General features: G+C 33.1%; 1 pseudogene across 1 annotated transcript; it reads left to right on the plus strand.

Annotated features, from left to right (window-relative positions):
- The first annotated feature begins 244 nt into the window (after positions 1-244).
- Positions 245-2032, plus strand: LOC146942030 (serpin-ZX-like; annotated as a pseudogene). The gene is made up of 2 exons (XR_015033540.1): positions 245-864; positions 1032-2032. The product of XR_015033540.1 is annotated as a serpin-ZX-like (transcript).
- The last annotated feature ends 21729 nt before the right edge of the window (positions 2033-23761 follow it).

Below are 23761 nucleotides of genomic sequence, written 5' to 3' on the forward strand. Positions count from 1 at the left end.
AATGGAAATTAAAATGTTAATGAGTGTATAAAAGGTAGGGGGTTCAATTTTTTTTCCGTTTATACCCCTTACAACTTCTAAGTTGAAATATTTGTCATCCTCACCCTAATTTTTTTATTTTTTATTATTATAGAAAAGAAAAAACAAATATTTTTCCCCAAATAATTTTCCTATCACTTCTAGTATGACGTCATCAACCACACATATCAACATTCTATTGGCTATTAATGAGCGAGATCTTCTTAAATGCAATAAGCTCTTCAAACAAGATCTTCTTCGTGCGCCGTTAATTGAAGAAGAGTGCAGTTTCCTCGCAAATCAATGACCATTGCCAAACATCTTTTCTGGCTCGTAGTTTTGCTCAGCGTCTCCATTATCTTTCACACTTCAATCATTCAATTCAATTCAAAAACGAATAGTATTATTGGCTTCGATGAGACTCCCACACATGAACATCGTCAGCTTCTTGACTTCCTCCGATCCCAATCTGCCATTAACCAAACCAACGTTTCCCTCACCATCGCCAAACATCTATTCACAAAAGAATCTCACCAAGACAAAAATATAGTGTTATCGCCACTCTCAATCCAAGTTGTGCTCAGCATCATAGCTGCTGGATCTCAGGGTGCCACTCAACAACAACTTCTCGACTTCCTTGGCTTTAAATCCATCTATCATCTAAACTTCTTCGTCTCTCAACTCGTTTCCATCATCCTCTCTGATGCCGCTCCCTTTGGTGGTCCTCGCCTCTCTGTTGCCAATAGTGTGTGGGTTGAACAAACCCTTCCCCTTCAACCTTCCTTCAAAGAAACTGTGTCTACTGATTATAAAGCAACTTTGTCTTCCGTTGATTTCAAGAACAAGGTATGTATTGTATGTATCTCCCTCTTTTCACAACAATTTTCTTTTCTTTACTGTTTTCTACCATCCAACTGTTAAAAATTTAAATTCTATTATTGCAATACTTGTGAAAAGAACTCAACTTATCTATCTGCATAATTGACTGTTAATAAATTGACATGGTTTTAAAGGCAATTGAAGTGATTAATAAAGTGAATTTATGGGCTGAGAAAGAGACAAATGGTCTTATTAAAGAAATTCTTCGTCAAGGGTCGGTTGACCACTTAACCAGACTCATCTTTGCAAATGCACTGTACTTTAAAGGAGCATGGACCAATAAGTTTGATGCTTCCAAAACGAAAGACTATGATTTTCACCTTCTCAATGGCAGATCAGTCAAGGTTCCCTTTATGATCAGCAAGAAGAAGCAGTTTATTAGAGCTTTTGATGGTTTTAAAGTTCTTGGTCTTCCGTATAAGCAAGGCAAAGATAAGCGTCAATTCTCTATGTACTTTTTTCTTCCAGATGCTAAAGACGGGCTGCCAACGTTGCTTGAGAAGTTGCCTTCCGAAACTGAGTTGATACAACACAAACTTCCATTTGTTAAAGTGGAGGTAGGTGACTTGAGGATCCCAAAGGTTCAATATTTCATTTGAACTTGAAACTTCTGATATGCTGAAGGAGTTAGGCGTGGTTTTACCTTTTACTAATGGAGGTCTGACTAAAATGGTGATGAGTACTCAAAACCTTTGTATTTCCAATATATTTCACAAGTCTTTCATTGAAGTAAACGAAGAAGGCACTGAGGCTGCTGCGGTCACTATAGCTGGAGCAGTCGGCAGCTCCAGGATTGTTCCAACTCGAATAGACTTTGTAGCTGACCACCCTTTTTTATTTATGATCAGAGAAGATTTGACCGGAACTGTCGTCTTTGTTGGACAGGTGCTCAATCCTCTTGGATGATCTTGGCGAGCCACACTGTATTGGATTGCCAATAGATAAATAGTGAACTTATTTTCTAATATATCGTGTGTTTGTGATGAAGATAGTTGTATATTTGGATGTGATCCATTTGTGAGTGATATTTTTAGCATATTTTTTTTACTGACAATATGATGTTAGTAGAACGGGAATGTAGTGAGATGATTTACCTAAGTTTCCATATTTGTTCATAGATGTTTTTTTCTTCGAAGAGTTCATATTTGTGTAGTTTAATAATTTTTGGCAGAATTCCTCTAATTTCTTTAACAACTCATGATATGTAACACTTTTTTTTATGCTCTGTAAAGTGGAGGTTTGAACCCACGTCCCAACATATGAAATGTTCATGCGGCCTTTTTACCATATAAGTTGTACATACAACACCGTCTAAGCATATGGTAAGAGTGTGTGTGAGTTTTGCTGCCATTCTCCTTAAAATAATAAAAAATAGAAGTTGCTAAGAGGTCCTTAACAATCACTCATCCTTAAGGGCAGGTACTATGAAAAACAAGTACATCTTTAAGAAAGAGAGTCCAAACTTAACTAATCTCTAACTAATGTAAACAAAACTCACCTTTAATTTAAGAGTTTTATTTTAATTGACTTATTCAAGCTTAAGGATGAAAGGTCCTTGATTTCATTTCTTTTATCTGCGTCTTTTCAATTTGTGTAGCTTCTTAGCTTTATAGAAGCTTAGACTAATTCTTGATTAAGCATTAACAAATTCTTGTGTCATCTGTTACCAATGATCTAAAAGTTGACAGCAAATCAACATGTAAGTTTTTTCCTATAAGCAATACCATTATGTAAATAATTATTTGGTTTGATGCACAAAAACATAACAGGACTTGTCACGTCTTGCAATAAAATGGTTCCACCCTATAAGCTTATGGATATAATCAATATGGAATTTGAATATGAACTATGGATAAAATTTTCTTATCAATTCTGATTGGTAAATTTAAAAGAATCGAAGGGTTTGATCATCTCACATATATGATATGTATTTTGATTACTCATCTTGATCTTCAGAGAATAGATTTCCTTCACCTTTTATGATAAGCAGTGATCACATTAGAGATTCTCAACCTCGATTTATCATATATAGCTCTGCTCTGTGTTCAGATAAGCACCGCTGGAGTTGCGCAGCTTATATATGCTCTTAGACTTTAAGGCTGGAACCGTCAGTGGAAAGTTGCAAGATTCACCGCATTCTCAAGGTTCTACATATTATTGTTGAATATAGGAATTTCGCCCGTCTTTTTTCTCAAAAATTTGATTTGATTTGATTTTATGCTCGATTGATGTAATGATTGTAGAAGGCTTGTATTTTCTGCCCTTGTGTAATCTATATTACTTGTTTCAATTATTGTTTTTAATTTTTTATTAAGCTCTATGAGTGTAATTTAATGTTAGTTTCTTTGATTTCATAATTTGTAAGACTTCTATGTTCTAAGGTTTGTTGCTTATGATCAATAAGTTTAAGTTGTTTGGTTTTCCTTTATTCTCGTTTTCTCAATTTAATTGAGGAGTATTTTGGGTTTTTTTAACATAATTGCTTATATCAGGACTCAGGAGTGTAGAAACTTTTTGGGAAAATCTATATTACCTAAAAAAGTATGCAACAAATCATGTCTATATAGAAACTTCTCTCAAATTCTTATGCTTGTTCATTGTTGATATTTTAATTGTTGAATGCAAGGTTCGAGTGAAGGAATAACTTTTGTAACAAATGGACAAATAAAGATTTTTCTTTAGATTGTGCCTGTTTTGAAAATCTGCACTGTTTGGCTATAGCTTTGTAAACTTACTCAGTCCTTCAACTTCTGAAGATTTTTTCGAAAGGAACGTTTGTCTATAACTATCTTAACAAAACATATTTACTTTATATAATTCTACTCATTCATTATCACACTGGTTAGATTACATAGTATAGAATTTAGAAATTGTAATACTAATATAATGGCTTTGAGTTAAATTCAGAAGTCCTGGTATAACACTCCCAAAATTGTTATTGATCCTCTAATAAGGTTATTCTGATATGAAAATCAGTGAATGCAATACTAGTACTATTACCTCAACCATTCTTGTGGAATTCATTGGTTTGTTTAGTTACATGTAGATTTTATATTTTCATTTAAAAGATTAATTATAAGGATTTGTAGATGTATAATTATATAATGATTATGCATCTCATCTGCAACCTGTGTAGGAGATGCATGGAAGATGATGCTTGGTGCTGTTAGATCGATTCTGCAGGAAAGTGAGTAGGAAGTTCTGAATTCTTTAACTAGCTGCCTTCAATAATGAATGTGGTATGTGTTATCTTTTGATTCATTAGATTATGTGACTCCAATGATTTCAGTAACTAGTAGTATATATGTGTTAAAGGTAAAACCTTATATTTAGATTTTATTGTTCGACCTTGTAGTCACAAATATTGTCTTGATGCATTTCTTATTGTTATTCCTTGTGTATATATAGAGGTTATAGGCTATACAAGTAATTACAGTAAATAATTACAATTAATGAGAACAAATCATTTTCTGAGTTGTGTCCTTCTTTCTATGAACAAATTAATAAATATAATAAGGAGAACAAGTCAACTTCTTATTCACATCCCCCCCTCAAATTGATGCGGTTGGACAATGAACATCAATTTGCCAACAAGAAACGAATGACGTGGGCGCGAAACAGCCTTGGTAAGAATATTTGCAATTGAGTAATGACATGAGGAAGGGATATTAGTCGGTCATCATAAGTGTCACGGATTGAATGACAATCAACTTTGATATGCTTGGTGCGTTCATGAAAAACGGGATTTGCAACGATTGGATGACACTTGTATTGTTAGCATAAAGTGAGGTTGGCTCTGTTTGAGGAAATCCAAGTTCAGCCAAAAGACCACGAAGCCAAATTATTATTGAGCAAGTAGCAAACATGGCACGATACTCAGATTCAGTAGATGATTTAGAGACTCTCGTTTATTTCTTACTTTTCCATGAGATCAATGAAGAGCCAAGAAACATGCACCAACTAGTGATAGAGTGTCAAGTATCAGGGCATCATGCCCAATCGGCATCACTATAAGCACTCAACTTAGGAGAATTTCCAACAGAAAAGAATGAGACACGATGAGAGCTTCCCTTCAAGTAACGAATTATACGGCAAACTGCTGCCAAGTGAAGATGGCGAGGAGAATGCATGAATTGACTTACTTGCTGAACATCAAAAGATATGTCAGAGTATGTTATACCCTAATTTTGGACCTAAAAATACTAGCTCAATCCTTTTTTCTTACATTTCAAGTCATTTGATGTGTCTCTGATCAATTGCATCTTTCCCTGCATCTTATTTCAATATTGTTTGCAAACTCCATGGAAAAGGGTATTTTAGTCATTTCCTGCCTTCAACTCATTTTAATCTTTGAAAATTGTTTGATTCTTTTCAATTGGTTTGTATAAGTCCTTGTTTCATGTTAAAATCCATTCCAAAAATTGCATTTGAAGTCATTTTGAGTCAGTTTAGCCCCCTAGGGGCATTTTAGTCATTTCATATGTCAAGACTCTGTTTAATTTCTAAAAAATTATCCCTGAGTTTTTTCAATTGGCTTGCATAAACTTTTGCTTAAATTCCTTGTTAAAAATCATTTTAAAATTGCATCTGAGTCATTTTTGAGTCATTTTAGTCCCTAGGGGCATTTTGGTCATTTCACATAAAATTTCTGGGGCGTTTTAATCCATTTTGTTATTTTTAATCCTTTCACTTTACGTTATTTTCCATTTACCAATTTTAATTCAATTTCATTTTTAATTTTCGTTTTAGTCTTAAAATTTCTAATAATTGCATTTTAGTCCTTAAAGCTTTTGTTATTTGCATTTCAACCCTTTTTGAGTTTGTTATGGTCAAGGTCAAAGTTGGTCAAAGTTTGTTACTACTTAGTCCATGTGGCACTCTCCCATTGGTCAAGAATTATTGCATGGCACCTATAAATCCAACTCACCTCACAATTTCTCATGGAACCATTGTATTTTTTCACAAATCCACAAATTCACATTTTCATTTTCCATCCACCTCTTTCATTTTCAACAACCTCCATCACCACCCTAACAAACTCTAACTACCTCCATCACCACCCTAACAAACTCTAACCACCTTCATCTTCATCTTCAACCTCACTTCAACCACCATAACCACCACATTCATCACTTCAACCACCATAACCACCACATTCATCACTTCAAACCACCACAAAACCACCACAAAAACGATCATCATCCGCAAACAACACAAATACAAAATTCATCATGATCTCACAACAATCAAAACCGATTCTATCACTCAAATACAACACAATTTCGTTTTCTCTTCTTCCCACGCCATAACTCCATTGTTTCACGAATCCATCACTACGACAACCGAATCCAATTCACGAAGCAATCACAGTCCAGAATCCGCACAACGATCGTTTTTGGACTCGAAGCTGAGTTACACGCGAAGACTCAAATGCAATTCAGGATCACGCAGAGCTGAGATTTCTAGCGAACAATGCGTCGGATCGAGAATCAAGTGTGACAGTTCATGAAAACCCCGAGAAGAAGCAAGGTTCAAGGTGAGATCGAACAAAACACAGCCAGATCGGAATCACCACAGCACTCCAGTCTGGAATCGAGCAGTTAAATCAAGGTTAAAGGTAATGATCCTTAAACTTTGCGTACACGTTCCTGTTGTTCTTGTTTCAAAGCCTTTTCGCGAATTTGAGGTGTAGATCTACGAATCTCTAAGTTCCATCTTCAAAAGTTGGCGACGAATTCGTAAAGAGGGAGTAATTCCGAGCGAGAACATGTTAACAAACTTTCAATTTGCAAAAGATTTGAGTTCTGGCCACCACACCGGTGCCGGAGCTTCTCGCCGGATTTTCCTTTTCTTTGCCAGAATTTCGATAGAGAAGATGAAGTATATGGAGAGGGAGTGAACGCGTTCTGTGAATGAAGCAAGAGAGAGAAAGAACTTTGTTTTAATCTTCACGTGTCCTTTTTCCCTTGAAGATATTTGTTTCAGTTTCAATTCTATGCATGCTAGCCTAGGGTTTTCGGTGTTCCTTCGCATGTTTTGGTCATTGGATCTCGGATCTGATCCAGTTGGATCAATCCGATGGTCCTTATGCCTTCTGATGAACTCGGATCTTGAGTAACCTTGGGCTTGGGCTTAGGGCCTGCTTGTGCTGAACTTCATTTTGCTGTATGTTTTGTTGCTATTTTACACACTGTTTTGCTGAATCTTACCCCTGCATGTTTAAATTCTAGAATTGTTCTTATATAATTGTTCTTATATTTTTTGATTAATCTTGATATATTGCATGTCAAGTTTGATCAAGAAATATTGGAAGATTATTTTGCCTTGGTTTATTTCCTTTCTTTTTAATTTTGGTTGAAAACCTTGATCCAAAACTTGTAAAATTGGGTGAGTTCTTGTTGCAATTTTTTGTTGAACGATTTAGGTTTGTTTCTTGTTAATTTTGTGTGCTGAAAATTGTTAGAGAAAATACATGGAGAATTTGTTTGAAGTTTGTGTTGTTTTGTCCAATTTATGAAGTTTTTGTGCATATTTCGATTCCAATCTTTTGGCTCATAATAATTGTGGTGCGATGAATCATTTTGGAGTTTTGTTTGATGCTTGATTTGGTATTTTGGTGCTGTTTTAGATGTGTGATAATTGATTGCTCACGTAGCAAGTTACTCGTTATTTTTAGCATGTGAATTAGTGCAAAATAGGCTTAATAAAATACCATAGTCCTTGACTTGTATTTCTCATAACTCTCACATTGGGGCTGAACATAAAACCCTTTGAAAAATGTCAAAATGTGAGAGTTATGAGTCTCTTGCATTTACCTTGGAATTTTGGTATTTTATTAAGTGCATTTTTGCCACTTTTTTCTTACCATTTCACTATGTTATTATGCCTTATTTCTTAGCCAATTTTTTTCTACTACACTATGCCTCTTATCACTAACCACTTTATTTCATGTCTCATTTCCATAGCATCTCACATCATATTTTCATCTCTCATTTCTTGCATTTTAATATCTTGCACTTTAAAATCCATGCAAAAATTAGAATGTAAAGACCTAGGAATCTTGTAATTTTCTTCATGCAATTTTAATTTCTTGCAAGACCATAGAATGTATCTAGGCCAATGATGTAAAAGACAATGGACTCTAATGATGTACACCGACACAAGCACCGACACATGCACACACATCACATAGATACTTTAGATGTATGGCTAGGGTACGCATGTTTAGATGTATGTTTAGGATTGAATGTTTAGATGAATGCCTATGATCTACACTTAGGAAAATCAATTTTCCAAACAAAAACATGAACAACATCACTCAAATAATTTCCTAATAAACTTTGGGATCCAAATTCCCATTGATTTTCCCTTTCTTTCCTTAAATAAAATCTTAATGAATTTTAATCATACTTTGACTTTCTTTTGCAAAATAACTAATTCAACCTCACATTTTCACAATCTCATGCCCTTGAGGCCTCTCTCTCCCATTCTTCAAAATTCCAATTTTCAAACTTAAAATCAACCAATGAAAACAAAAATATTTTTTGAAGAGAACTACGGTGGATTTGATCCCTTAAAAGGGTACGTAGGCAAGGAATCAGAATTCCTTCAATTCAAATAAAATAAAATTCAAACACATTCTTCTCCCTCCAATTCTTCACTTAGCAAAACTTTAGGTGTAAATATCACTTTTAAATAGCATTTAAAAATGAAGCGCGCGCGTAGAAAGTAAAGACGGTTCCTATAGGATACTATAGTCGTTATGGGTGCCTAACACCTTCCCGTAGCGAAAACAACTCCCGGACCTCGATTCTCAAGGGTTTTGCTTATTTTTTCCCTTCCCAAGAAAAAATGAGATATCACCGGTTAAAAAGGTTCAAACGTAATCAATGTTTGACACCCAAAAACCAAGATAAAACAGGGTAGGGTTGGGAATAGGCCAGGCCTCCAGTCATGGGCCTATGACCCAACCTACTTAAAGCTCGACTTGGTCTAACTCGTTTATTAAATAAGTTAGGCTCAAGCTTTTTAAAAAGCTCATTAATTTAAATAGGTCAGGCTAAGGCTTATAGAAAAAGCCAACTAGGCCTATCAGGCCTGTCCATATATGTGTAATTATATACTACATTATATAATCACGCATTTTTTTTAAGCTGATGTGCCAAGGAGGCTAGATCTAAAATATATTAAAGAAAAAGTGGAGTACAGAAAGGAGGGGAGACCAAACCAAACCCTCAAAGCTTAACAAAACCTATAGTAAGGTAGACCAAGCCTATTCTTGGCAAGATCATCCCAAATAGTTATAGGAGGAGAACTCCACCAAGTAAATCAGATAAATTTAATCCTAAGGAAGCTAGCTTGTCAGCACAGTGGTTTCCTTCTCTGAAGATGTGAGTGATGATAAAATTCATTGTTGATAGCTTTGAGAGACAATTAAGCCATCTATTCTTGAGCTGCCAAGGTATAATATGAGGTGACTTGAATGCCAAGGTAACTAGCACAGAGTCACTTTCTATCCAAAGGTTGGTCTAGTTTCTTTGAGAAGCACATTCTACTGCCAAAATTACTCCCATAATTTCAGCATGAAGGGAATTTGAGATACCAGTGCTCACAGCAAAACAACCTAAGCAGTGGCCATTCTTGTTTCTAAAGATACCAACACAAGCTGATGGACCAGGAGCTCCTATAGCAGTGCCATCTGTGTTGCATTTTATCCAACTGGGAGAAGGATGATGCCATAAGACTTCTATTATTCTTGGAGCTTTTGGAGGGTGACAGTCAACATTGAAAGCTTTCAATATCACAAAATCAACAATTGATCGGTTTGTTGCTAGTTTAGTGAGGTTTCCGTTCATTGATACCTTAGCAGTGATTGTGGCAAAAGATGTGATTAAAGATGGCTTGATATTTTTAAATCTTGAGTTGTTTCTGCAGAACCAAATAGTGTTGAAAGCATTGATGATTGCAGAAGTGATGACTAATTTACACTGAGAGCTCCATCCTCTATTACAGACCTCAAATGTAGATAGGTAAGATGAAAGATTGATTGTGTGATTAATAATAGAACTCATCCAGTTCCAAATTGCAACAGCAGAAGAACAATGTAGGAATAAGTGTTATGCAGTTTCAGCTTCCTTGTAACATAAGCTACAGACAGAGGGAAGGTAACAACCCCTGATTGCTAAATTTTCATCGGTTGGCAATTTTTTATGGATAATTCTCGAAACCAAGAAAGATTTGGATGGAGGGATTGATGCATTCCATATATATTTGGACCAATTTTTTTCCTGACCAGCTGGTGAAATAAATAAATAAGCTTATTTCATGGATAAATCTCCAGAATTTGAATGTTTCCATATCAACTCATCTTCTTTGCGTTCCATTGGAATAATTACCTGACTGATATGTTGTAGGAGATTGGGGAATGCCATCTGCAATTGTTCAGGGATGTTCCATTGATAGTTCTCTATGTAGTCACTGACAGTTTTCTGCAAATATTGATGGAAGTGTTGAGGTACACTAAACAGATTTACCAATGGAGCTCCACTCCACTCATGCTGCCAAAAATTGATTTTTTTTCCATCTCCTAGCAACCATTGTGAATTGTCTATGATAATGCTAGCTTGAGATTTAACTCCAGTCCATATTGATGAAAAAATATGATAATTGATGAATGCATTACCTCTCAGGACTCTACTTCTCAAAAAAACTGCCCAACGGTTATCTGAATGAAAGAGTTCCCAACAAAGTTTCAAATTAGATGCTTCATTTATTTTTGATAGAGATTTGATACCAACTCCACCTTCTGCGATTGGAGTACACATAGTTTTCCAAGAGACTGTCACTAGTTTCTTACTATTCAAGTCACCACCCCATATGAAATTTCTCATGTATCTTTCCAATTCTTTAATCAAACTGACTGGCCAGGAGTAGATTGTAATAGAGTACAACACCATACTTTGAACTACACTTTTGATAAGTTGTATTCACCCTGCAAAAGACAGAAGTGAGGGCTTCCATGATGCTAGCTTTAACTTGATTTTGTCCACCACTGGTTGGAAATAACAAGCCTTAGGTCTACCTTTAAAAATAGGCACACCAAGATAAATGAAAGGGAGAGTTCCAATATTGAAACCCAACTTGTTTGCAATCTGAGATAATCTTCTTTGTGTTATCGACCCAGCAAAAATCGTTAACTTTTGAGGATTGATTAACTGACCTGATATCTGAGCATATCTCTGAAAAAATTCATACAGAAACTTGAATGTTTGAAGCAGTTCCTTTGCAAAAAAAGCATTACATCATCTGCATAAAGTATATGTGATGGTACTGCCATAGTTCTAGTTCCTTTGATGAGCTTGAGCTGTTCATTTTCCACTAGCTTAGTTAGACCTCTACTAAGCACCTCCTCAGCTAAGCAGAAAAGAAGAGGGGATAAGGGGTCCCCTTGTCTAACACGTGTATTAGCCTCTACAAAATAGATGTGCTAGCTCTACAAAATTTTATTGGATATACATACAATACGTGTGTGTGTGTGTGTAAGCACGTGCGTGTGTGCATGCACACACTAATAAAGTGGGGGAAAATGGATGTCCATGATTTACAAAATTTTATTGACCTATTAGCCTTTTAAAAAATATATGTTTATTAACTTTTTTATAAATAGGTAAAATGTTATATTTAAAATTGTTAGTACAAATAGGCTTTTAGACGGGCTAATAGGTCATGCGGATTTTAAAAAAGGTCAGGTCAGGCTTAAAATAAAGTCATTGACAGGCTAATAGGCCAGACTTAAGCTTTAGTTTTTTTTCAACTAGACTTGCCCTATTTAAGCAAAACCCGGCTCGGCCCAGCCTATTACCACCCCTATGTTTGGGCGAGTAATTGTCAAATAATATAAGATTGCCCACAAGTTGTCAATACAATAAAGGATCGGGCAAGAAATCACCATCATCACGATGATATTTAACATTAACCTCAAGAAGAGTATCCACTGAATTAGCTGATTAGAGACCAGCCATAGAAATCAAATATGTGGCATACTTGTGTTGATGGAAGAAGATACCCTTAGATGTAGAATGAACCTCAAGACCAAGAAAATATTGTAAGTTACCAAGATCTTTCATACGAAAAGAGGATTGTAATTGTTCTTTAAGTATCTGAAAAGAAGCGTTATCAGAACTAGTAATAACCATATCATCAAGATACAAAAGAAGCAGGACAATTCCTATAGACGTGATATGAATAAATAGAGACGAATTATACTAACTCCGAGTAAAAGATAACCTAAGTAGAGTGGAGCAGAATTTTTCATACCATGCTTTAAGCACTTAGTTTTGGTAAATCGGTGAAGCATGGCGCTTGTTCTATATCCAATTTAAAGTACTGGACTATTTTACGCGTTTCCTAAATATCAAAGTTAGGGTATATATATATATATATATATATATATTCTAAATGCATTGAGTAACCAAAACATTAGACCAAGTACAACAAACACCTATTTTTTTTTTTTTTGGGACAATTGGAGAAGAAAAAAAATAAAAACAGAGAAATAAAAAACTATCTAGAAAAGAAGGTTCCATTAGCATCAGCTAGTAGGAGCAGGTTGATTCCAGCAGGGGGTGTCGATGGATACAACAAACACCCATGATTATAAACAAGTTGACAAGGTCATAAATAAGGTTATTGATGGAAAAATTCCAGAACTTCGTTGTCGTCAACCAAAACTTAACGGACCGGTGTATTTGAATGAAGTTGGACTGTGTCTAGAACATGATGGAATAAATTTTCCTCAAAAAAAAAATGATGGAATAAATGTGATCTGTTTTTTTTTTTAAAAGAGGAATAAATGTGATCTGTTGTTACTCATTTAAAAATAAAATAATAAACTTATTGTCTTGGACGATCCTTTTTTAACTTTAATTACTGGTTAGCTCTATTCTACATGGTTGCTTTTTTTGTGTACATTCTTACTAGGTTCGATTCCTTATCTTGCCAATTCTTAACAACAATTCATTATGTTTCTCTTTTTTCAATTCGACTATTTAAAAAACATGAGTTAGTTGAAAGTTTTGTAACTAATCAATAACCCACCACCCCTTCAAAGTGCTAGAATTCATAGGAAAAAAAATGGTAAGGATTGCCACTTGTTTTCAAAAATTTAGCTTAACGGGGGGTTTTTTTTTTTTTGAATAAAACTTAATGGGGTTATTTTTAGTACTTTTTGTTGCATTACTTCTTTGAGACGAGTTGTATTTTTATTTTGTTAATTAGATAGTGAGCAACTATGATCTTTTGACTGAGCCTTTAATAAAGTTTCTTATAAAAGAAAAAGTAATTAAGCTATTCTAAAAACCAATAGTTTTCTTCTTCTTTTGCTCATAATTCTATAATTGAATAAATACATAATAGAGTTCAGCAAAAAAAAAAACATAATATAGAAAGTTTAATGGAATAAAACTTGTTGATTTCTAACCATCTAATCACCATCCGTGTGAACAATTAATTTTATTCATATTCATTTTTATCAATAATTTTATGTTTTTTTTCTTCTAAAAATAATTTATATGTTATTCGATGACATTTGTTTGTTATATTTCTATTTTCCAAAATTAAGTTATATATTATTGGGAGAAAGCATAGTGTTTATAACCCATATATATTACATATACAACACACACACATGCACACACTGTAAACTCTTATCTGCGCGCGCACACACACGCACATATATAACTATATATGATTATATAGATTTACAAATTCATCACGTAACAACTATATATGATTACATTTCTTAATGATAATGTATTTTAAAATTATTTTTGAGGTGAAGTCGGATGAAATGAATTTAAAAAAATTTATATTTCACTAGAGATAGGAACCTCTCGTTCCCGTTAGTTACATTCTGAAAATTTACTTTTCTACCAAATATGGGAGACATGTTCTAACACACGAAGAAATTTACTTAAAATATAATCATAGAGTGAAATATAAATTTTACACATGTTCTAACACATGTCCTACCAATTATAAATTTTTAAATTTGTTTTTAAAATTGTTGAAATATAAATTTATAAATTTTTGAAATATAAATGTATTTTAAAATTGTTTTTGAGGTGAAGTCGGATAAAATTTACATTCTAAAAATTTATATTTCTTCAAATAATTTTTAAATAATATTACTCTCCAAATTGTCTAACACATGAAATAAGACAACATTCTAGAAACTAAACCAACAAAACAAATCCTTCTCTACTAGCGCTACTCATGACATAAGTACACAAAGTGATTAGTGTGAAACAAAAATTCCCACTCTTATAAACTAAGTCCCAACATAACCCAACATTCAACCTTCCATTATATATGATATGAAGAATGCAAGCAATATCAATTATTTGATGCTTATGAATGCAAAGAAAAAAAATGTTTCAGACACAATGAACATATAAATTTATTTGATGAAACTTTTAGTTCACATTCAATAATACATATAAGATGAAAAACAACATACGAAAATAAAAATGACAAATAACAAACATGAAATTTATATGGTTTCCCCCTCTCCATCTATTAAAGTTTTTCAATGCTAAATTATCTCTCCACTGATTCCATGCATTACTCGGCTCCACCGCCTTTATCATGTCACCGCACATGAACTCATTAGAGGACTCAACATCTCTTAAATCTCTTTCCAAAGGATCTTGTGTCATTTCTTTTTGAATATGATTACGTATAAGACAACAAACGGTTACAATTCTTATTTGAGATTTCAGATGATAGAAAGACTTCTCTCTCAATATAGCCCAACATCCTTTCGACAGTCTAAATTCTAAAACATCTTTCTATTACATTTCTAGCTGATGAATGTTTCATATTGAAAAACTCTTTAGGTGTAGCCGGTTGTAAGTCATTCCTTCACCCACTAAGGTGATACCTTTGACCTCTATAAGGAGTAAGAAAACCTTCTCCATTCATATAGCCAACATCACATAAATAATAATACTCTATCACAAATAAAATTATAATTATTTTCCTATAAATATGTGAGACATGTTCTATATTAACATTAATTTATGTTGTGTATACCTTGAGGGACTCTTAACCCATTTGGTCGAGAAATAACGTCTCTTAAGAACTATAGAATCGGCAGCTGAACCTTCCCACCCAGGCAACACATATATAAATTTCATATATGGTGAGCATACACTTAACACGTTTGTAGCTATCTCGCTCTTCCTTGTTTTGAATCTACTTTTATCAGGCACATTGACCTTGATGTAAGTGCCACCAAGAGCTCCTAAACAATTCTATATAATGGTATAATTACGAATGTTACTACTTTTAAATTGAATATTAAAACTCATACTAATTAGAAAAATATAAATAATGAGCTTTCGTCCTATACCTTGAAGTATTTCCATTTTTTGTCGGTATTGTTCTCTAGAATCGGTTGGGGATGTTTTAACAGCTCCTTTTGACACTTCACTAGAGCTAGTAACACATTCATGAAATGTCTACCAATTATTTCGCAAGACCTAACGAATTGTCTTCTAATCATTCTATTCTTAACGTGGTGAGCCAATATGTGTAAAAACATGGCCACTAACTCCTCAACACACATATGTCGAGTAGGGACTAGTCCACCAATACCTTTCAACATCTCACACAATTTATGAAAAGCGGGTCTATCCATCCTCGTATTCTCAATACAGGCCACATCACTTGTGTAAATAATTCTTTGAAAATGCACTTCTCTTACTAAACTCCTTTCATAACAATCTCATGTCCTTTTTCGCTTTTTCAAACGCTTACTTAGAGCAAAATAGCATAACATCATTGTCGTCAAAGTAAATAAATTCAACATCTCCAAATGCATGATCAATATTGTTATAATCATTTTCTTCCTTTCACATGCTTCCATCAAATGAGCCATGATCAAAACTTAAATTATTTATTTGCTGAAAATATCTTTACACAAACATTTTAAAAACAATTATAAGTTAGTTCAATAATACGCTCTAGTTAAATGAGTAAAACATAATAAACTAAAGTTTGGATGAAATCATAATTAATATCTGCTAGAAACCTATGTAGTAAACACAACACCTAAATTTAATGATGTGATTTTGGGTTCCAAATTTACAACAATATATGTCTCTATACTCTATACATCTAAACATTTGAATTCCTTCGATTGTTTTTCAAAGTTGTTTGATTTAAAAAAAATTTAAAAATAAAAATAAATGTGTGTGATAGCGGGAACTGGAAGTTAGACCATCTACAATGGGGAGTCCTTCCCCTATTAAGCACCATTGTAAATAAGCACCCCCTTTGTGGCATCAATGAATATGGTGCTTATAAAGATGAGTGCTTTTATAGGCACCCTCTCTCTCCTATTATTCATGGGTCCCACATGTGCAATTAATTCTATTTTTTTAATATATTTAATTATTGTATTATTTTGATATTAAAAAAATAATTATATAATAGTTGAATAATTATGCAATTTATCATCATTCATTTTATATTGTTTTTACAAGTTTTAACTATTTCTTGAATTATTAACAAAAATAAAATAAAAATGTTCATTTTTTTAATAATTTATAATTAAATTACTTCAATATTTTAAAATTATATAACTATGAATGAGTATATAAATTATTGTTAAAATGTAATGATATAGAGTTATTGCTGTGACCCAATTAATAATTATTTTGAGGTGCTGGGTTGGAGAGATTGAGTGCTTATTTAATATTAATTATAAAATGAGTGACGTGTACAATCGGGACCCATTTAAGCACCTAAATAGGGTGCTGCATTGTGGATGATCTTATAGTTGTTATCTAAGTTTTTTTAGGAATGGATGAGTGTGTTATGTTTTTTTTTTTTATTATTTTAAATTCTAGTAAATGGATTGTAAACTATCCATGTCATATTTTGAAAGGATAATGATGTATTGTGCAAATTGTATCAGACAAACAAAGAAGGAAGTGTAGATGTTTTTGCATACGTGTTGTTTCGTTGGTTTTCGTCACTCCATATGTCGCACCAAACAGCACTACTATTTAAATGGCCGTCTTTTATTAAATAAATAAATAGCTCATGTTTCAGATACTTCAGATAATTTTAAGAGTGAAAAATCACTGTTTTTAATTATATTTTGTTTTTGAAAATCAAACATATTTCATGTTTTTGCTCCATTACATTTTTAACATAACTCTTCTGTTTATGTTCAAAATGAATTCTTTATTGTTGTCTCGATCAAACATATAGATTACAACATTCTCAAACTATTGTTTAAAGTCATCCCCTCCCAAAACTCTCAATTCTTTTCATTTAATCCTTCTTTTTATCCAAAGTCCTCTCCTTCCTTCCTCTTCAAATTCGCAAACAAAACCTAAAAGAAGGAATATGGTATTGGTTGTCAAAATTGAGATCTCACTGAATATTGATAACTATCTCTAGCGGTCATTCTCGTTCTTCTTTCATTCTTGTAATATCCATTATAATATCAATAAAATGTCTTCTGTTAGTAAATCATGTTGCACTACTTATGATGCTCCTCTTCAAATGATATACTCTGACATATGGGGCTCTGCACCTCTACCTTCAACAAATAATAGCAGACCAGATATTACATTCATTTTAATTTTTATTGTTGTTTTTTTTCCAAATATACTTGGATATATCTATATTGCAAAATAAATCAATAGTTGTATCTTGTTTTGTTAACTTTAAAACTAAGATTGAAAAACAACTTGACCTTAAGATCAAGTCCTTACAAACTGATGGGGGCAAAGAATATGTTGCTTTCACAAAATTTCTCAATGAGTATGTCATAGTATAAGTTGTCTACACAGTAATGAGAAAAATGGTGTTGATGAAAGAAAACATAGACATATCAGTGAAGCTGGCCTCACACTTTTAGCAAGGTACCTACTCCTATTTTGAACAATTCATCTCCTTTGCAAGTTTTATTAAATTTTGCAAGTTCTATTAAATCAATTGTCTGACTATAATGCTTTCAAAGTCTTTGGTTGTGTATGTTATCCTTATCTCATACCATATAATAAACACAAATTTCAATTTTAATCTGAGCAATGTGTTTGATTAGGCTCTATTCCTAATCTTAAAGGATCTATTTGCTTGTCTCTATTTGGCAAAATTTACATTTCTAAGCATTTTAAGTTTGATGAGAATCATTTTAAGAGTGGTGTTTTCAAGCCAATGTCTTATCTTGCAGCTTCTTCAACGATTCCATCCACTCCACCATAGTCTATCAAAATTGCACTAAACTCTCCTAACTAGAAACAAGTTATGGAAATATCAAGCTCATCTACAACAAAACTTGGCAACTTGTTCCTCCACCAATCAACAGTAACATCATAGGGTGCGAATGTGTTTTCAGAACCAAATATAATCCAGATGGATCTATCTATAAATACAAGGCAAGACTTGTTGGAAAAGTATTGCATCAACAAGGAGGCATAGATTTCTCTGAAACATTCAGTCCTCTGGTCATACCTACTACAATTTGTGTGGTTCTCACTATTCCACTCTCACAAAACTTGCCTATCAAGAAAATTGACATCAACAGTGCCTTTTTAAATGCTGGCTTATCTGAATCCATCTACATTTATCAACCTCCAGGCTTTATCAAAGGTCCGATTGGTACTCTAGTTTGTAAACTCAATAAATCTCTCTATGGTCTTAAATATGCTTCTGGATATTGGTTCCAAAAACTCCATTCATATCTCACTCAACCAAGTTTCAATCCACTAAGAATGACATTTCACTCTTTACCAAAATCACTCATACTGTTCACCCTTCTTATGCCTATCTATGTTGATGATGTGAACATCACATGACATTCTCTCCAAGGAAATTTACACTATTTTCTTGGTATCCAAGTTAACAGAAATTCCTCAACTAGCATATGTCTTACTCAAACTAAGTATATTCATCACGTACTCCTCAAATCCAATAATATGCTCACTGCAAGCTCTATACCTACACCAATGGTTTCCTCTTCAAAACTTTCAACATATGAAGCTCCTTACTTTGATGATTCATCACTATATATTTCCATTGTAGGTGGCCTTCAATACATAACTATTACCATACCTGACTTAGCCTTTGTTGTCAACAAGGTTTGTCAAGATATGCATTGTACAAAAGAACCACATTTTAAGGCAGTAAATTGAATCCTCATATACCTTCCACGAGCTGCACATTATGGCCTCACTTTCACATCATCTAAGTCTCTTAATCTCTTAACAATTTGTGATGCTGATTAAGGATCTGATCCTGATGAAAGACCATCCACCACATGTCAATGTGTTTACGTAAGCAAAACATCTTGTCTCGTGATCATCTAATAAAAAGTTTGTAGCGTAAAGGTTCAGCAATAAGGCAAAATATCATAGTTTCGCATTTTTTCCCAGTAAAATCTTATGGCTGCAATCACCTCTCCATGAGTTCAGAGCCCCTCAATCTATGACACCAAAATATTTTGCGTATACTCGTAGTGAAGTTCTTCTTGCCTCTAATCCTATCCTCCACTCTCGCACAAAACACTTTCAGTTGGACGTGACTGATACGAGAAAAAATTCAAGCTAAATCTCTCCAAATATTTCATATTCCTTCTTCTGAACAAACATATGACTTGCTCACTAAAGAAAATTCCATTCCTTCATTGCTCAAGTTTCCCACAGAACACGAAGTTTAGAATGGATCTGGGGCCATTGCAAGACAGACACCTCACCCTATTTATTGCTTCTTCTGACATCTAAGAAAGCTAATGTTATTATAAAACTAATTAGGCACAAAAATAAAATCCAGAATCTGATTTCTGTAGATGTGCACGTTCTTTGCTAAGAGGAAGTATATGTGGTATATTTGGTACCATTCCTTTTGCTATTAATTCGGTGTGCATTACCTGCATGCATACAGGTTGGTATATGGTTATACATTTGTTGACCACTTATTTTCAGATTGGTCCTTTGGTTGGATCTCAAGGTAGTAAGGGAAGAATTAAAGTTTGAGTTCAACTAAATATGCATGGTATTTTCAGTAATGAATCAGATACAGTAAATAAGAAGTTTTATTTTCCCATTGTGGTACGAATTATGTGTTTTTCTTAGAGATCTAGTTATGCACAAACTTTGTGTGGCTTCAGTTGATCAAAGATGATGTGGATGATCATCATTCAAATCTTGGCTTTGATAATCACAATAATGTACTTAGTTTTTTTTTTTTAGTAAATAACAGTTTTTCCGTTGTAACATTTTGCAGGCTGATTGCTGGCGAAAAGATAAAGCTAATAGAAGGCTTCCTATTCCAGCTAATGAAAAATAACTCTGGTAGTTAGCCCAACAGGACAGAGCTGTGGAGCAAACCAAAGAAAAGAAGAATAGCTTGGAGTCCTATGTCTATGAGATGGGGAGTAAGATACTGGTTCAAAATCACGAGTTCCTTGAGGCATCCGTTTCAACAATAACATTGTGACTCAAATTCTTACCGTCCATGTAGTAGTTTGAAATTTTGAGACATTTCGTAAGACTCTTGGAAATAGTTGAGTTATGAAAACACTGGCAGCATCTGGCTCCTATGTAGAAGGTTGACATCCAGACATTGTGTTCTTATTGGAGGAGTCTAGTTTCATGGAATAGAAAAAAGTAGAATGTAGTTGAAAGATCTAATGCACAAACGGAGGGTTGATCCACGACTCTTCCTATATCCAGACTTGTAATGTTGGTTCAAGATGCAGAGTAGACTATGAAATTGATCTGTGACAAACAATCAAGCAATCTTGCACGTTGCCTCTAAACTTGTTGTTTTTGATGCAGAGATAGATTGTCATTTCATCAATTGAAATTTCTGTTCTAGAGAAATAACTGCCTCTTTCGTTAATTCTGTTGATCAGCTAGTAGATCTTCACAATTCTCTCAGAGGTTGAAGGGTAGTAGACAATAGACATACATATATATACGCAACAGGATTAGTGCATAAGACGAATATGCATCAGCTATGTTTGTGAGGGAGTGTTAATATGGTTTGATTCGGTTGGTGTCTTGTATCAAAGAAAGTATGCATCTGCTGTGAAATGTGAATAGATATATAAATCCTCTAAAATTTGAGGGTTTAGATTTATTTTGTAATTTATGAATATAAATAGATGAGAGGTTTTCACTCAAGCAAATCCCGATATTCAAGGTCCGAGAATAATTATTCACAAGAATAATAGTTAATGTCAGTTAATTAAACATACTTCATGTCTAATCAACATAAATATATTGAACACTTGAATGATCCTGATTATTTCAATTGAAGTGAAACATACAGGAAACTTGAAGGAAGAAAGAGGGCGTGAATTTTATCAAACGAAAAGAAAAACAGATAAAACAGAACATAATCATCTCTTACTTGGAAAAGTACTCATAGCTAATTCTATTGTGCTCAGATAAGATGGTGTTGAGTTTGTTTTTCATACATAATTAGATTAATAAGTTCCATCATATATCTCGCTTAATCTAATTGTGGGATTATTTTATCAACAATGAAAATAAATTTATGCATGATACAACACTTATCCCACCTAAAAATCTGTTCAAGTCATATACAAATTCAAAGAGTGCAGCTCTGATAACATGGTAAAACATTTGTTTCTTACTAATTTCTTATGTAATAATCGTATACTTAGCTTATAATTGATGTGGATGACCGATAAGTTAGCTAATAACTGATAGCTTATAATTGATGCGTGATGAATGATAGCTTATAAGTTATAACGGATAGTTGATGATTGATGACTTATAGTTGATAAGCTAGTTGAAGTGTTTCGTAAAATTAACGATTTCGTAAAATTAACGATTCAACTAACTTATAAATGTAAAATGACATAAAAGGACATTCATAATTCATAGTAAAATTTATATTCAGTACAATATTTAATGTTTATAATTTATTAATTTAATATATTTTTTATGCATTATTATTAGAAAAATACAAAGAGTATCTCCTCAGGAAAAAAATATAAAGAGTGAAAGATTTTGGACGTAAAAAAAAATAAGTAGGGCAATAAAATATAAAGAGTTTAGTGAACTTTAAGCATAGAAAAAGTATTAAAAATGTGATTATTTGAACTAGTGTTTAAAATGATTTAGACGTAAAGAAAATGTAGCCATGAAATGATATGTGAAAAACAATTTAAGCCTAACAATAAGAATTTAAAAACACGCCCTTTGTATGAAAAAATTATAGAGTAATTCATGAAAAAAATATTTTTTTAAACGGAAGGCAATGGTCATTTTTATTTATGAAAAAAAAAAATATTGCACGGAAGGTATACTGCAGTTACACTGAAAATACAACAGAAGGCAATAGATATAACAATGTAATTATACCAGCTGGTTATTGTGTTGTTCAAGCACATAGGTGTGGCCTTTTCTTTTTGCATATAGCAGCATCACTTTTGAAAAGGATTTGGTGCTGCGCTTTGTAGGGTGGCTATTGTTAGTTTTGGTTTTGTTTCTTTGTAGCCTTTTGTGTTTGCTTTGGTCGATCGTTTACAAACGGTGCTGTGTTTGTAATTCGTTATTACGTTTTCATCCGTGAGTTTTGTGTGTCTTACACAAAACTTTGTCGAGAATAAAATTTGCCGATTCAAAAAAAAAAAATCTATTATTATACAACAAAGGACAGCAATGGATATTTATCTTAAAAATCGTGGTTGGGCCTAACACAACCCCACAAAACCGGGTTATGAGGTGAGGATTGCCTCCACTTATAAATACATTGTCAGGTCATGTCCTATCCGATGTGGGACTCTTAACAATTTATAACGTAATTATATCTATTAGTTAAATTATACTGTAGTTATCCCCGTGAGCTTAGCTCAGTTGGTAAGGACAATGCATAATATATGCAAGGTTCAAGGTTCGAACCTTGAACACCACCAAAAATTATACTGTAATAAATTATAAAGGGTATAAATGGAGTTTAGATGAAATAATAAGGGAAAAAATGAAATAAATATTGATAAGCTATAAGTTATAAGTTCAAACGCTGCTTGAAATAGCATCTAAAAAAATTAACTTATAGCTTATCAATATTTATTTCATTTTTTCCCTTATTATAAGTTCAAACGCTGCTTGAAATAGCATCTAAAAAATAAGTTAATGAAATAAATATTGATAAGCTATAAGTTATAAGTTCAAACGCTGCTTGAAATAGCATCTAAAAAAATTAACTTATAGCTTATCAATATTTATTTCATTTTTTCCCTTATTATAAGTTCAAACGCTGCTTGAAATAGCATCTAAAAAATAAGTTATAAGCTCGTTATAAAAAAAGGTAACCAAACAGGGTTTTAGTCAGACGAGCTTATATATAAGTTATAAGCTACCTTCTTGATGTTGCCAAAAAGAGCTTATATGTAAAGAGAATATATGGTCTTGGACTCAACTTTTTCACTTCCAAAAAATAAGAATTGTATTATGTTTGTTTTATTGTTGGTGTTTTCAAAAAAGATATATTTGTTCTTTAAAAAAAATGTTATTTTTTACAATATGAAAGTTCAAAATATTTATACATATAATTTTAATTAAAATCAAAATAATTATAAAAATCAAACTTTCCTAAAAACTATTGTTTGATACGTATTAACGCAATACAATGAGCTGACAAACAGGCACAAACGATGATAATAATAATAATAATAAGACCATCTACAACTAGGAGTCCTTACCCTATTAAGCACCGTTGTAAATAAGCACTCCTTTTGTGACACCAATGAATATGGTGCTTATGAAGGTGGGTGCTTGTATAGGCACCCTCTCTCTCCTATTACTCATGGGCC

This window comes from Medicago sativa, chromosome 3 (genome assembly GCF_051527215.1).
Source record: "Medicago sativa cultivar Bolivia chromosome 3, Bolivia_mono, whole genome shotgun sequence".
Taxonomy (NCBI): Eukaryota; Viridiplantae; Streptophyta; class Magnoliopsida; order Fabales; family Fabaceae; genus Medicago; species Medicago sativa.